This window comes from Amblyomma mixtum, chromosome 3 (genome assembly GCF_055824585.1).
Source record: "Amblyomma mixtum isolate Tamu chromosome 3, ASM5582458v1, whole genome shotgun sequence".
In the NCBI taxonomy this organism is placed as follows: Eukaryota; Metazoa; Arthropoda; class Arachnida; order Ixodida; family Ixodidae; genus Amblyomma; species Amblyomma mixtum.
This window is the reverse complement of record NC_143014.1, coordinates 43,723,604-43,736,985: the sequence shown is the minus strand read 5'-3', so window position 1 is coordinate 43,736,985 and position 13,382 is coordinate 43,723,604. Positions and strand designations below refer to the sequence as shown.

General features: G+C 45.5%; 1 protein-coding gene across 3 annotated transcripts in view; it reads left to right on the top strand.

Moving 5' to 3' along the window:
• The window catches only part of Pstk (Phosphoseryl tRNA kinase), a 39,409-nt gene extending 28,141 nt beyond the window's left edge, over positions 1-11,268 (top strand). For 2 of the 3 annotated variants that reach the window (XR_016290182.1, XM_089578942.1), the window contains exon 6: positions 6,655-8,350. The gene's annotated coding sequence lies outside the window, so the exon portion shown is untranslated. Of the gene's footprint in view, positions 1-6,654; positions 8,351-8,518 lie in introns of those variants that run through there. The other variant, XR_016290181.1, reaches the window with a different exon arrangement.
• The last annotated feature ends 2,114 nt before the right edge of the window (positions 11,269-13,382 follow it).

Genomic DNA, 13,382 nt, shown 5'->3' with positions numbered 1-13,382 from the left:
AAAATCATACTACGCATGCACATCGTAGTCGAGTCATATGACAGCTTTTGCAGTGAAATTCGAAGATTATATTCCATAGTAGACGGCACTCCCCTATCTCCTGGACCTCACACAATGCCAAGAAAGCCTGGCTCCTTATCTGTGAAATTGATGTATGGTGAAGCAACACGCTCATCTGCATCCTTCCTGATCATACAGGCCTCCACCATCTCCCTACAAATTCGATCAGAGTGATTAAACAGGAGACTTGTCTTTCTAAGTGGGGAAGCAGATGAGTGTGTTGCTTCACCATCTATCAGTTTGGCAGATAAGGAGTCAGGCTTTCTTGGCATTGTGTGAGGTCCAGGACAGGAGATAGGTGAGTGCCGTCTACTATCGAAGATACTCTTCGAATTTCGTTGAAAAAGACGTCACGACTCGACTGTGATGTGCATGCGCAGTATGGTTTTTAAGTTCTAACCTTTGTTCTGTTTTTCTGGGGCTGTTTCCTGTGTCCTGCCCCTTTTCCCAGAAGAAAGTAACCAGTTGTTAGTCAGCGCTCGTGTCGTCTTCTGTCTTCCTTTTGTCGTGTTTACTGCGTTACTTGAGCATGAAAAAATTATTTAATGCGAGATGTTCTCACTTTACCCATTTTATTTATTGTCCGCAGCAAAAAGACGAATTTACGATAAGAGCCGCAAAATCAAATGAACTCGAAATTAATGAAAATCGGTTATGTATATACGCTATAATCCACCTTATGAGGTGTAGGATGAAAAGCCGATACATTTTGCATCTACAAGACCCTCCTGCTTGAGCAGTTTGGGAGACCCCGTAGCGCGAGTAATAGGTCTCCCTTGAAGCTTTAGTGAGTTGGGACTTTCTCGTACGCAGTGTACTTACGGGGCCCCAAAATTGCCGCTGCACGCGCCCTCTACGTCCCGCGTACTACTGAGAAACGAAACTGTCATGTATCGGCCCGTATACATACAGACAGATACCTTTTCGTCACACCGAAACCGACTTGCCTGTCCTCCCTCCTTTACTACATGGTAAGAAAATGTTCGAGAATCCCTCCACCGCCCATCCCCCACCCAACGAGAGCCTCGTGGGAGCACTGGCTCTCTCTAACATCCAGAACTTACCAAACATATTTTATTTAAATCACCTATTCGACATCGCCTTTGTAACTGACGTTATATATCCTGAGCCCCTATAGCTCAGTATCTTCCAAAACTCAGCTAATCGTGGCTTCTCGCTATAGTAAAGTAAGAAATTTATTTGTGATAGAATGTTTGTGACTTTTCCTGGGGCGCTATCAAATGCAACCTTTGCGTCCACAAAATTTTTTGCGCCCCTGATAGAGTGATAAGGAGGGGTTATATGGCATGCACCATTTGTCCACCAACTTGTTTCAGGCGTTTATTTCCAAAGCCACAAACAACCCCTTTCTGGCAGCTATGCTTAATAGGTGAATAAGTGCTTGCCTGTCTTTTCTGGACATGCTCGCGACTGCTGATTCATTCGGTTTTCTCACTATTGGCTTTTACTTACCTGTACGGCCTCTCCACAAGGCAGATGACAAATGTTGCGATCAGTCATTACTTCCTCTACCCATACATCTGCAGCCTTACCTAAACTTTCTTGATACTAGTGTATTAAAGCGAAATCAGCGGATGTACAGTGGAGCCCACTTCAATGACCATAGATATAACGAACCCTCGCTTATTTTGAGCGGGTGTGGTGAACGCGTGAAAATATGCATGAGGGCAACGGAAATTCATCGCAGATACAGCGAACAACTCTGGCCACACCACTCGGTTATAGCGAACGAGGTGGCGTGGTGAACTAGCCCGAGGTTGTGGACATCGTTCTTCCGCTAAGTACGCAGATGAAATAGCGCCTCTCAACCTTCACGACACCGCCCCGGAAAAAACATGTCAACACAGAAATGGAATTATAAGGTGGCACTGCTGTGCGCAGCGCTAACCGGAAAGTCCGGCGTCCGGTAACACTGTAAATGCTAAAGTAAACACGGTAACTATGTGCTACAATTTTCTATTGAAATAGTAAGTAGCCGCTGGCCAAACCCGCGTCGATGGCCAACGAGGGCGATCATTGCCTAGCGCGTTCGCCGGCTCGGCAAAGCATCCTGAGTCGAAGAAGCGCTGTGCGCGTGAGACAGGGTATTCGTCGAAAGCGAAGCAACTGACCAATCTCGCGGATCAACTTAAAACAGCGATTAGATAATTTTGAAATCCTTGCTGGCCATGCCAGCCACGTGGTATGCATAGCCTGCCCAGTCGTCTCAATCTTTGGCGCCGTTGCCAGGTGCAGGCATTGTCATATAGCGGACAGTGCAACGGACGCCTTCTGCGCCACAAGCGCTGCGCTACTTCGTCGCTGGATCAGCCCAGTAACGACAGATGAAGCTCGAAAACAAGAAATCTGGATTGCAGATTTCTGGCAACGCTTTGTTGATCTATAGCCGACCGGATGTTTCCTCGGGTAACTACGTTCCTGCGGACAACAAAGTCGCAGAAGCGCCTGCTCTGACGGAGACGTTGAACACCAAGTTCGAGATTATCCTACTGCCAGGAATCTCATTTACGTGGCCGACCTGCCACCAGTTGCCATGCAGACTTCATCCATGATTAGTTATACACGTCCCTAAATTTGATAGTTGGCAGCAAGGCCTCGACGAGGATTAAATGACCGCCCTAGATAGCCTGGAAAAAGCCGCGGCAGGCTCTGCTTTGCACAAGTAGGCACGCTTAACGCAGCTTTGTAAGAAATAATTGCCACTTATAGCGGCCTTAGTATTTTTGGCTGTTGTAAGAAGAATCCACTTGCTACGAACATCAGATATAACAAATTGAACCTGCGGGACCGTCAGGTTCGCTATAAGTGGGCTCGACTTAGTTTTAATCGGCCACAAAAACCTTTTTCACCCTTCAGACATGGACCTTACATGTTAGGACGTACCTTCGTGCCCAAAAGAATACAGCATCATGACAAAAATATCATTTTAGTGCTGAAATTGTTTCTCGTTGCTCGCACAGGTAGAAATGCACTGTATGTGTATGTGTTAAGGGGTATGTATAGTATCTTTTCAAAACTTAAACAAATAGTGAAAGAACTGAATTGGTTTGGTTTGGTTTATGGGGTTTAACGTCCCAAAGCGACTCAGGCTATGAGAGACGCCGTAGTGAAGGCCTCCGGAAATTTCGACCACCTAGGGTTCTTTAACGAGCACTGACATCGCACAGTACACGGGCCTCTATAATTTCTCCTCCAAAGAAATTCAACCGCCGCCACCGGGGTTCGATCCCGGCCGCGAAAAGTAGATATAAGTCGCCAGACAGAGAACTCAAGATCGAACAGTGCGCGAACAGCGGATGGAGCCGCGCGCTGGCGGCTGGCAGCAATTTTTTCTTAGAAGCAGAACGATTTCAGTGAATCGGCATAACGAAATCACTTCATCGTAGTTACATTGCATCGCAGTAGCATCTTTTTGGGCGTAATCACTATCGCATGCCAGCGAGCACATGTATTTCCGCATTGCCCTTTTGTGTAATAGGTACTTAATTTTTTCCTTATTAGTACATCTCCACCCTTGCCAAGAACCCGCCTTTCGTTGCTTATTTCCGTCGCGCGCAAACAAGAATATGCGGATTCTAAAAAAAAAAAGAAGCTGCACCAATTTATACATTTTCTTTTGGTAATACTAGCAGTAATATCTCAGGTTTAACGTGTTGAGTAGACATTGGGGCTATATGACAGACGGTGTAGTGGAGGACTCCAGATTAACGGAGACCAGCTGGGGATTTTCGACGTGCGACAGAGCACGCTGGTTTTTGTACTTTTGGAATCAGCAGCCGAGCTCCACAACCATTGAGCCATGTTTTTTCTTTATTGCTCTACAGGCCCATCGTTAGGGGTTTTATTTAGAACTTGCCGTCTAAGACAGTGAGCGCCTACAAAAGTAAATGTTGCACTACCCACTGCGGTTGCTCATTGGTTAGGGCGCTCGGTTACTTATTCGGTGTACCCGGGTTCGAACTCGGCCCCGGCGGCCAGGTTTCGATGGAGGCGAAACGCAAAAGGCACCGTGGGCTGCGCGATGTCAGTGCACGTTAAAGGGCAACTGCGCCACTTTTTGAGAATTTCACGATACTCAAGGATTCAAATATATATAGGTTGTAGGTAAAGCATGCTAAGTTTTTTGCACTACCATTTAAAATAGTGATGTAATCGACGATTAAATTTTGCACTTCTCCTCAAAGCAACAAAGGAGCGCGGGGAAGTTCAGTGTGATGTCACGGAAGGTATGATTTCAAATTACTGCTGCCGTCAGCCACACCCTGCCGTGCTCCGTTGGACGCTTCCAAACAACGTTCGGCGGGCTTTGACTTCGGTGCCGTTGGTTTTTTTTCCTTCAAAGCAGGCGTTTATGCATTTGAAATGTACGGATACTTTCGATGACGTCATCATGCGTCCCCCCCTTTAGCGTTGTGCGCTGCGGAGAAGCTTGAAGGCCGTCGCAATTTTAATTGGTGATTACGTCACCGTTTCAAATGCTAGACCAAAAGGACTTCGCATACCTTACCTGGAAGTTTCACACATTCGACCCTTTTAAGCTCGTCGATTTCTAAAACCGATGCAGTTGCCCTTTAAGGATCATCAGCAGGTAGAAATTATTCTGGAGCCCACCCCTACTCGCCTGTTTCTCTTTTTTTCTTTCACTCCCACCTTCCTCCCTCTCTCACGGCGCGGTTCAGGTGTCCATCAAGAAGTGAGACAGACTGCACCATTTCCTTACCTCAGAAACCACCATCGCAACATTACTCGCGATAATATTTCGCCTATTTGTGGGAAATGACGCAAATAAAAGGAAGGCACATTCTCAATCGGTACTAAAATGACTATAGACACCCAGTTTTATTGCGTGTTTTCTCCTTTCAAATGACGCCATAGATATTAGAATACATGGATCACCGTGTGGTATTCGCCTGCTGCCACTAAATAATTTAGAAAATAATTTTTCCTCCCATGCTGTTTCGGTTTCATCAACCGAATGATGGCTTTGACGTGAGTTCAACATTAGGTCCCGTGAGGCACGGGAAAACTGATACAAACGCTGATACGTTGTTCTGACTCACTTTAGCACTTATATCAGCCGACTTCAAGACCTATATTTGCAACGAACGACGTATCAGCAGCTATATTGCCGTTTTATAGGACCTCACGCGACCTAATTTCCACTACACGTCACAGCCATCGTTATGTTGGTGAAACCGAAACAGGGTCAAGAAGAAATTCAGATATAAATTATTTATTATGTGTTGGTGAATACCACGCGGTGCTCCATGTACACCAATGTCTAACGCATTGTTTGAAAGAAGAAAGCACGCAAGCAAAAGTTTGGTATCTATAGTACTAAAACCTATGCAGCTGCCCTTTAAGGATCCCCAGCAGGTAGAAATTATTCCCCAGGTGGTCGAAATTTCCGGAGCCCTTCACTACGGCGTCCCTCATAGCCTGAGTTGCTTTGGGACGTTAAGCCCTAATAAACCAAACCAAACTAAACCAAACAGTACTTTATTGAGTTAGATCAGTCCTAACATTTTGATTAAAGATTTACGCAAATATGTAAAAGGGGAGAAGTAATAACTCAAGATTTCACATAAACCTGACGTGCAAGTCTTTACAATTGGCGGTAGTACATTACAGAAGCGTCCATTAGGCTTCTACCCAGGCACCAGACCTCCTGTAAGTTTGCTGTCACATATACTGGGTACCATTTCCGCACTTCCCAGCGCAGACAGCTATACGGGTGCGTAAATCTGTGCGATAGATAATCTCATTTTGTCGAAAAACAAGACGTATGCCGGGATGCAAAAAAGTGGGGCTGAACCGGGTCTCGAACCGGTTCGGAACGGTTCCTTTGAATCGTTCCGGTTCGGGTTCAGTTCCAAGATGGCGAAAAAAATATGGGTTCGGTTCGGTTCCGGTTCCGGGCGAAAATTCGGGTTCGGTTCCGGTTTCGGGTTCGGGTTCAGTTCCGGTTCGACACCCTGCTTTAGAGCAAGTTTAAAAATGTTTTTTTGTTGCAGTTTACTAAGATTAAGGCCATGTTGTTAGCAACACTGAAATCAAGACGGCTGCGGTCTGGTGGTGGTCGCCTGTTTTTCGCAGTATGTGGTGCAGCACGACGACAGGGCGTCGGCATTCCGCCGCGCCGCATGAAATTTGCAGCGTCTGTTCGCTCCATGTGGGTCGGCCTTAATAGTTTGCGCTGGAGAATTTTTTACAACCTTGAGTGATAAATACGGAACGCAGTATATTTTTGAACAGCTACAGGGGAAAAGTTGTACAGCTTCATAACCTCCAAAATGTGAAATTTGGGAGGCACTAGCTCTATTATAGGCACTTCTTCCTCTGTCAGAAGTGTCCTCTGTCGAAAGTGTGGTCCTCACATTGGGCCACGGGGGTGTGATGTAGACGCAAAGTTGCGCTTGCTCCGGAGGCTGTTTAGGGGTGTGCGGGGAGTCATGGAGACAGGTGAGCAACTAGCAACATGGGGCTGGACGCAAGCGGCAAGGTATGTGAGCGACCATTATTCGTTGTCCCTGAGGTCTTTGCAGACAGGCATTCGCGTGTCTTGTCATGCAGGTCCCTAACTGTAGCGGCGACGACACCTGTAACAACGCCTGAACGTCGTTCTGCTCTTCACTGCACATTACCGCTGGTTAAGCATTACTGAGCCTGGAATATCTGCCCACCGCATGTGCCCGCTCCGGTGACTTGTCCACTCGCCGTACGCACCAGCACAAGCAGCGCATCTAGATTGCTCAGCACCAGGTGGTGTGGCCATCAACGCATCGGGCTTATAAGGAGCCACAATCAGCAGGCCAAACTCATTTGGAAGTGGCGACGGCAAATGGAACAGTGCCTGAATGCCGTTCTACTCTTTGCTGCAGGTCAGTGTCCTGTGTGCACTTTTCTCTTTGCTGTTGTCTTGTCATCACTGCTACAAAGCTTTACCTGTGCCTGTGTACTTTTTGAGTGTTACCTCAATGGATAAGAACTTGGTTAAATTTAAAGAGGAAATAAAAGCATATTTCCTGAACCTGAAACATGAGCTCCACCAAGAACTGAAATTGTTACATGAGGCATACAAACGATACCTTTGCATCAAACTGCATAATACGTGAAATGAACAAAAAAATTTAGCTCAAAGCATGAAATTTGCGGATTCCACAATTGAAGAACTAAAAAGTAGGTTAGATGCTGAAGTTGCAAAAAACACAGCCCTGCAAAATGAAAATCAAGTGCTTTGTGCAAAGTTTGATTTTCTTGAGAGTAAGGCCGATGTATACGAGTAGAGAATTGTGAGTCTAGAGCAATGCTCGAGGAACGAATCCAAGGTATCTAAAGACATGAAGACGAGAATGTTCTGGACGTCGTTTCCAAAGTGGGTAATGCTATTGAGGTCCTAGTCACTGCCGCTGATATTGAAGTTTGCCACCGAGTGCCAACACTCAATCCAGCCAAGTCTAACATAATAGTGCAATTTCAAGCCTTCATTTCATTCATGGTCGAGGCGCCAAGTGTGATGCGGCAGTCAAGAAAGCAAAGGCGGCCAGACTTACTAACTCCGACATATGTCAGTGGGCACTTTTGTCCCGCGCTTAAAAGGCTGTTTGGTGTGGCCATCAAGAAGAAAACTGAGCACAAATATAATCTTTGAGATTCAGAGAGAAGGCTCGACGATAATATTGATTACCGGGGAACATGACCTTTCAAAGGTAACTAACTTGCGAAAAGTGCATTAGTTGCGCACTATAGACTATCAAGAATTTGCTCTCCCAGAATCCACTTTCCCCCCCCTCTCTGTCGAGCGTTTCTGTAATACATTTGAGAATCCATTCAGCAATAAACAATGGTGACACCTTTAGTAGCCTTTTAAATCAATTTACCTTTAAATTTAATACAATTATGTTGACTGAAACATGGTACTGTGATGGATATCATATCCATAACCTTGATAGGTACGGTGGCTTTTTTCTTAATTGTCCAGGTCAAAAAAGTGGTGGTACTGCCATTTATACTGATGCCTCTAGAAATTACGATATTCTGCGTGAACATACTAAAGTGACTGTTGATTATGAAATGTTACTGTTGCGAAACAAGGATGAAATTTTATCAGCTGTATGCAGTCCTCCCAGTGGTAACATGTGTTTTCTCGAATGTTTTTGATGAGTTCCTGGGATGTATCTCTAAAAACAAAATGTAACTAACATGTTCTGGAGATTTCAACATCGGTGTTTTAGAAGAGAGCAATACCGCCTTTGATTTCACTGCTGTAGTGTTGTCATCTGGTTTTATTAACATAATTTTTACACCCAGTTACATCACATTGTCAGGTTCATCGGCACTAGACCTAATTATCACCAACGGGGAAAACCATTCACTGTACTAGCACAGTTGCTTGTGCTGTAAGCGACCACTGCCCTGTATTCATGTTTTATTCCAGGCGCACAAACGTGAAGAAGATGGCATTCCATGAAACTTTTTCCTTTCAGTGCATTACAGCTAATGCAATGGAACCATTCAAAAACAAAATAAGTGCGTGTGACTGATCTTTTATATTTAAAAAGACATGCGCAGATGAGCCATATTCTGCTTTTATCAAAGCAGGTAAACCTTGAAAGAAAATCAAAACTCCCTGAATCACGCGACGTCACTTGAGAATGATAACGCGTAATAACCGCTTTCAATAAACATTTCGTCAGCAAAGGCAGAACATCACACCCTGTGACACAGGATGAAAATATAATTTTCAGCCCCGTTAACAGTTACTTTATGGAACTTACAGACTGTCCAGAATGTTTAGTGGCCTAAATAACTCTGTTGCTTTAGACTGTGATAATTTGCAAATCAAGCTGCTAAAGCATGTTCTAGGGTTCCTTCTTTGCATGCTAGTTTACATATATTTAATTTAATTTTTGAATCTGGTGTTTTTCACGATGAAATGAAACGTTTTGGAGTTTCTATCATTCTAAACGGTGCCATAAGAACATCGCGACTAACTATAGGCTGATTAGCATTATTCCAGTTTTTTTAAAATGGCTGGAAAAGCTTATGTTTTCATGCCTCATAAAATATTTTGCTCTAAAAAATGTCTTCTTCGGTGATTTACATGATTTTAAAGGTGGGCAATCAACTGAAACGACCTTCCTGATCCTGAAATAAACTGTGTTGCATAATACTGATCGAAATCTTTTGCGCTTTTTACAGTTTTCTGCAATTATCTACAATTGTAAGGTGTGTTGTGCATGCATTAAATTGCGTGCACTCACTTTGCACAGAATGATCCTTCTGTATTGCGTGCACAGTATGCACGGAATGATCGCACATGTATTGTGTGAATGATGAAACAAATGGTGTATTGAAAATGTCAGTTGTGCCTTTTGAGAGAAACTTAACACCTCTGATGCGTCGACACGCATTGTCTGTATTATGCAGAATGCTGTAACGTGGACATATTGTGTATTTTGTAAAATATCTCTTTTAGATTGAAAGTAGTGGGAAGGATATATGTGTCAATAAAACCGTGGAAAATATATCCTCTGTTCTCCGTACATTGGCTCAGTGCTGCGTTAACATTGTTGGCCAGCAGTGCAACAAATTTTAACATGCCACAACAGCAAAGGAATGGTGTGCAAAAACCCAAGTAAAGCGGGGCGTGCAGCTGCGTGCTGAGCAGGCAGATGGTGATGCATCTGCCCACCTCCCCTAGCGGACCCTAGTTGGGACTAGTCCGCACGTGAAGCAGATGCCCTGCAAACGCCTCCTGCGCCTGCGTGTTTCGGCCGTCTGTTGTCATGGGGCTTAATACGCCATTATTCGTCCACCGACCGCTATGAACGTAACTGGAGTAGGAATTGGCGCTAAACTCCATTTTATACATCAGATGCAACCCTATCAAAGCTAGCGCCCTTGTTTGCACTGTCAGGCCACAGTCAGAAAGTAGTGTGTTCCTTGTGATAAGCGAAAAGAAGTAAATGCTTTGCCTGCAGGCTTATTTCATGATACATTCGTCATGAGCTTGAGTAAATGCGCATTTATTGCTAACAAGTTGTCGCCTCATTGTACCGTAGATCACTCAGCCACGAAATAAGCGAGGTGTAACACCTCTTCCTTTATTTTTTCACACGGACTACTTTCATATTTTTCAAAGCGTTGCTCCTGATGTATGAAACAGAGTACAGTGTCTGTAATTCGTGGCCACTGGGAGGTATTGGAAGTTTCACCCCCCTGACAACACTATGCAGTGATTGAGCGAGTTGATGTGCTCCGTTCGGAAGGTGTTTCGAGCCCCTTTAAATTTTAATTCCGTTCGCGGTGTATCAGTCACTCAAATATAATGGTATTAGCCTTACTGCCATTTGCGACATATTGAGTTTGTGGCAACACATTCGCTCGAGATATGCTCAAGCGATGCGTACTCTCATATCCATTCCACATGCAGAAAGGCATGCAACTTTTTTAGTAACAACTTCCTATGCAGTAGCTAATGGTTTATTCGTAACTTTCAGTCAAATGAGGCACCTCGACTTCATTTTCAACGCAAAGGGTGCCATTTTTACTTGCACTTCTGACATGCTCTTGGCTTGAGTGCTCGCACGCGAGTTTATGGCTACATTTTCAACTTGTCAAGCAGGATTCCACAAAATAATATTTAAATTTCATTTGAACAACATTCCCGAGATATTGTACTCATTATCACCGTTTATATTCAGGTATTTTTTCTGACTGCCTTGCAGGTATTATCATCATTGTGACTTAAGTACAATGGCATTAAATCTGGACATGTAGCACCAACTCCAAAAATAACGGCACTAACAAGCATAAAGCCTTAAAGGGACTCCGAGAAGAAATTGAAGTTGGCTTGTATCGATAGAATACCTACCAGCTCCTAATCACAAAAACACCACTCTCACTGAAACCAAAGCTCGTGTAAAGTAGAAAAGATCGAGAACTAAAATACAGGTATCACCATCACAGGCCGATCTCGAAAGTACAAGCACGATGACAAAATAGCCGAAAAGCCTATCCGAAAGGTGCGGGGATACATAAGCACAGCGAATCAATTATCTTAGCTAGACATAAAGTAGATTCTGATACTAACTTGATAAAAGAAGCGAATCAAGCCATACCCATACATGTGAACAAGATAGTAGGGGGGTATATTGTTATAATATTGGGGCATAAACACTGGCAGTTCTGCTGCTCTTCAAAAGGAGCACTCCTTGAAACCCGGGTGTGGAGAATGAGATTTGAGGGGGATTGGGTGCGCAAGGACTCAGGACAGAGGGGGACGCGGAGCGAGTAGGTGGGAATGGGGTTCTGCAGTGCTAATGGAGGACATGTAGGAGAATAGTCAGAACACACATTTAGACCGCAGCTTCTACGGGACAATGACAATGGGTGGCGAGACATGCAGTGGCAGGTAAGTCAATATGACACCCGCATGAGCAGAGGGGCCACTTGCAGTTGCTGCGGTTGGCTGGCGACCTCATCTGCTACTGCGACACCAGCCCTTGGAGATATTACAGAGTCGCTGCGTCCAATGCAGGAACCACGAGCCATCACCATTCACTGCCTCCACCAGCTCCGCCCAGGTAGCAGCAGAGCATGGAGGCACCGTAAGTCTGGTGAAACGCTGCAGCCAGCTGCAATAGCTCCAAAGAAGGGACAGTTCCCTGTGGTTGGATCGGAGCACTGGGCAACGGCACACACTCAGAGGCACGCAGACTAGACGCAGCACCGTGGAAAGGCGCCGCACGAGCAGGGGAAGATCGCTGAGGAACCATTACACAGCTAAGGTGTGAAGAGGTGTGTGCGCTCGATAGTCGCTGCAATGCGGGAAGGTCGAACTGCGATGGAGGGTCCTTTTGATGCCACCGCGCAGCGCTGGGGCGAAGGGAAGAACGCGCGATATATGCCGTGCAACGAGGAAGCAGCACAAAAGACGAAATAACCACGTGAAGGTTTGCGCGAGGTCCTCCGCACGACGAGCAACGGGCAATGATGGGAAGTCCGCTGGGTACCGCCGCACAGTGGTGGTGCGAAGAGCAAGGAGAGCGAGGGGCTTTAGGAGTGCGCACGAAGGTGCAAGCAAGGGCTGCCGTGCAATGGAGAAGTCGGACGAGCGACGAGGGATCCGCTACTGTGACACAGTAGAGTTGCGGTAAGGGTTACATGCGAACACATCATAAATCAGTCTTGATGCAGGAATTCGGAAGAGAGCTTGCACTGTTCCAGGTATGCACCGGGCAGCTCGCACAGATGGCAGGGCTGCAGCCTGGCAGTGTCGAGACAGGCAACTATTCGTTGAGAAAGAGCCAGGATTAGGTGCCTTTTTGCAGAAGTTTCTCTTGTCTATTATATGTTTTAAAGAGGGCAGTGATAGAACTCGTCTATACCCGGTGCACCACGAGCCCGAAAAGCCTGCCAAAATTGGATGTTTTCCCGCCTAACTTCTGTTGTAAGATCTTAAATGGGGCTGACATAGAACCAGCCTTCTGCTCCATACTCACCACAAGGCCAAGAAGCCCGCCAAAATTATGTTCCCTTCCCGCCAGTACTTCTATCGCCTGTGAGATGTCTTAGAGAAGGCAGAGATAGGACCGTGTTCATTTCGGTTGAAAATCCCTTTTATCCGTTTCATACGTGAAATAGAACACTCAGTTACCCACACTCTACATCTTCGCACTATGCTTTTGTGCTGCCCGCCAGTTCGTTATACACACCGAGAGCTCCACTGGTTGAGAACAAACCGGCAGCTCCTACTGCGCATTCGCTGTTCATGTCACAACTCAAGAATGCAGCGGCGAAGCCTCTCAAAGGCGGCCCTCCAGCCAATGGCGTCGACCGGTTTTCATGAGGAAGAGACTAGGCAAGAACGTGAAGGAGAAAGGCCTTCGCCCCGAGGGCTTAAAGTCGGGGGGATCTCAGTGGGTCTCAAACCCCCTCTAATATTGATGAGGGGTGTGAGACCCCCCTCGCCTTCATTGTCTTTGCGTGCTGGCGAATCGGAATCTGCACACAGCCTGTCGAGACTGTTCAGAAATGCTACCTTTATCCATGTTTTAAAAAATACTGTAAACTAGTGGTTTCATGAACGTGCATTCGGTAGAATTACCGACGTTTCGTTTCACTGTAAGATATTTTACTTCAGATACCATCGAGGAAACTATGTTATAAACTGAGAAAAAAAAAGTCACTCTTAAATTTATTTCTCCCCTTTGTATAAAACTGCTTAAAACAGGTTGCCAGTCGCTTTATCTCTCTCCCTCTGTTACCCTCTCCACCTGTGCTTGAATCACTAGAGA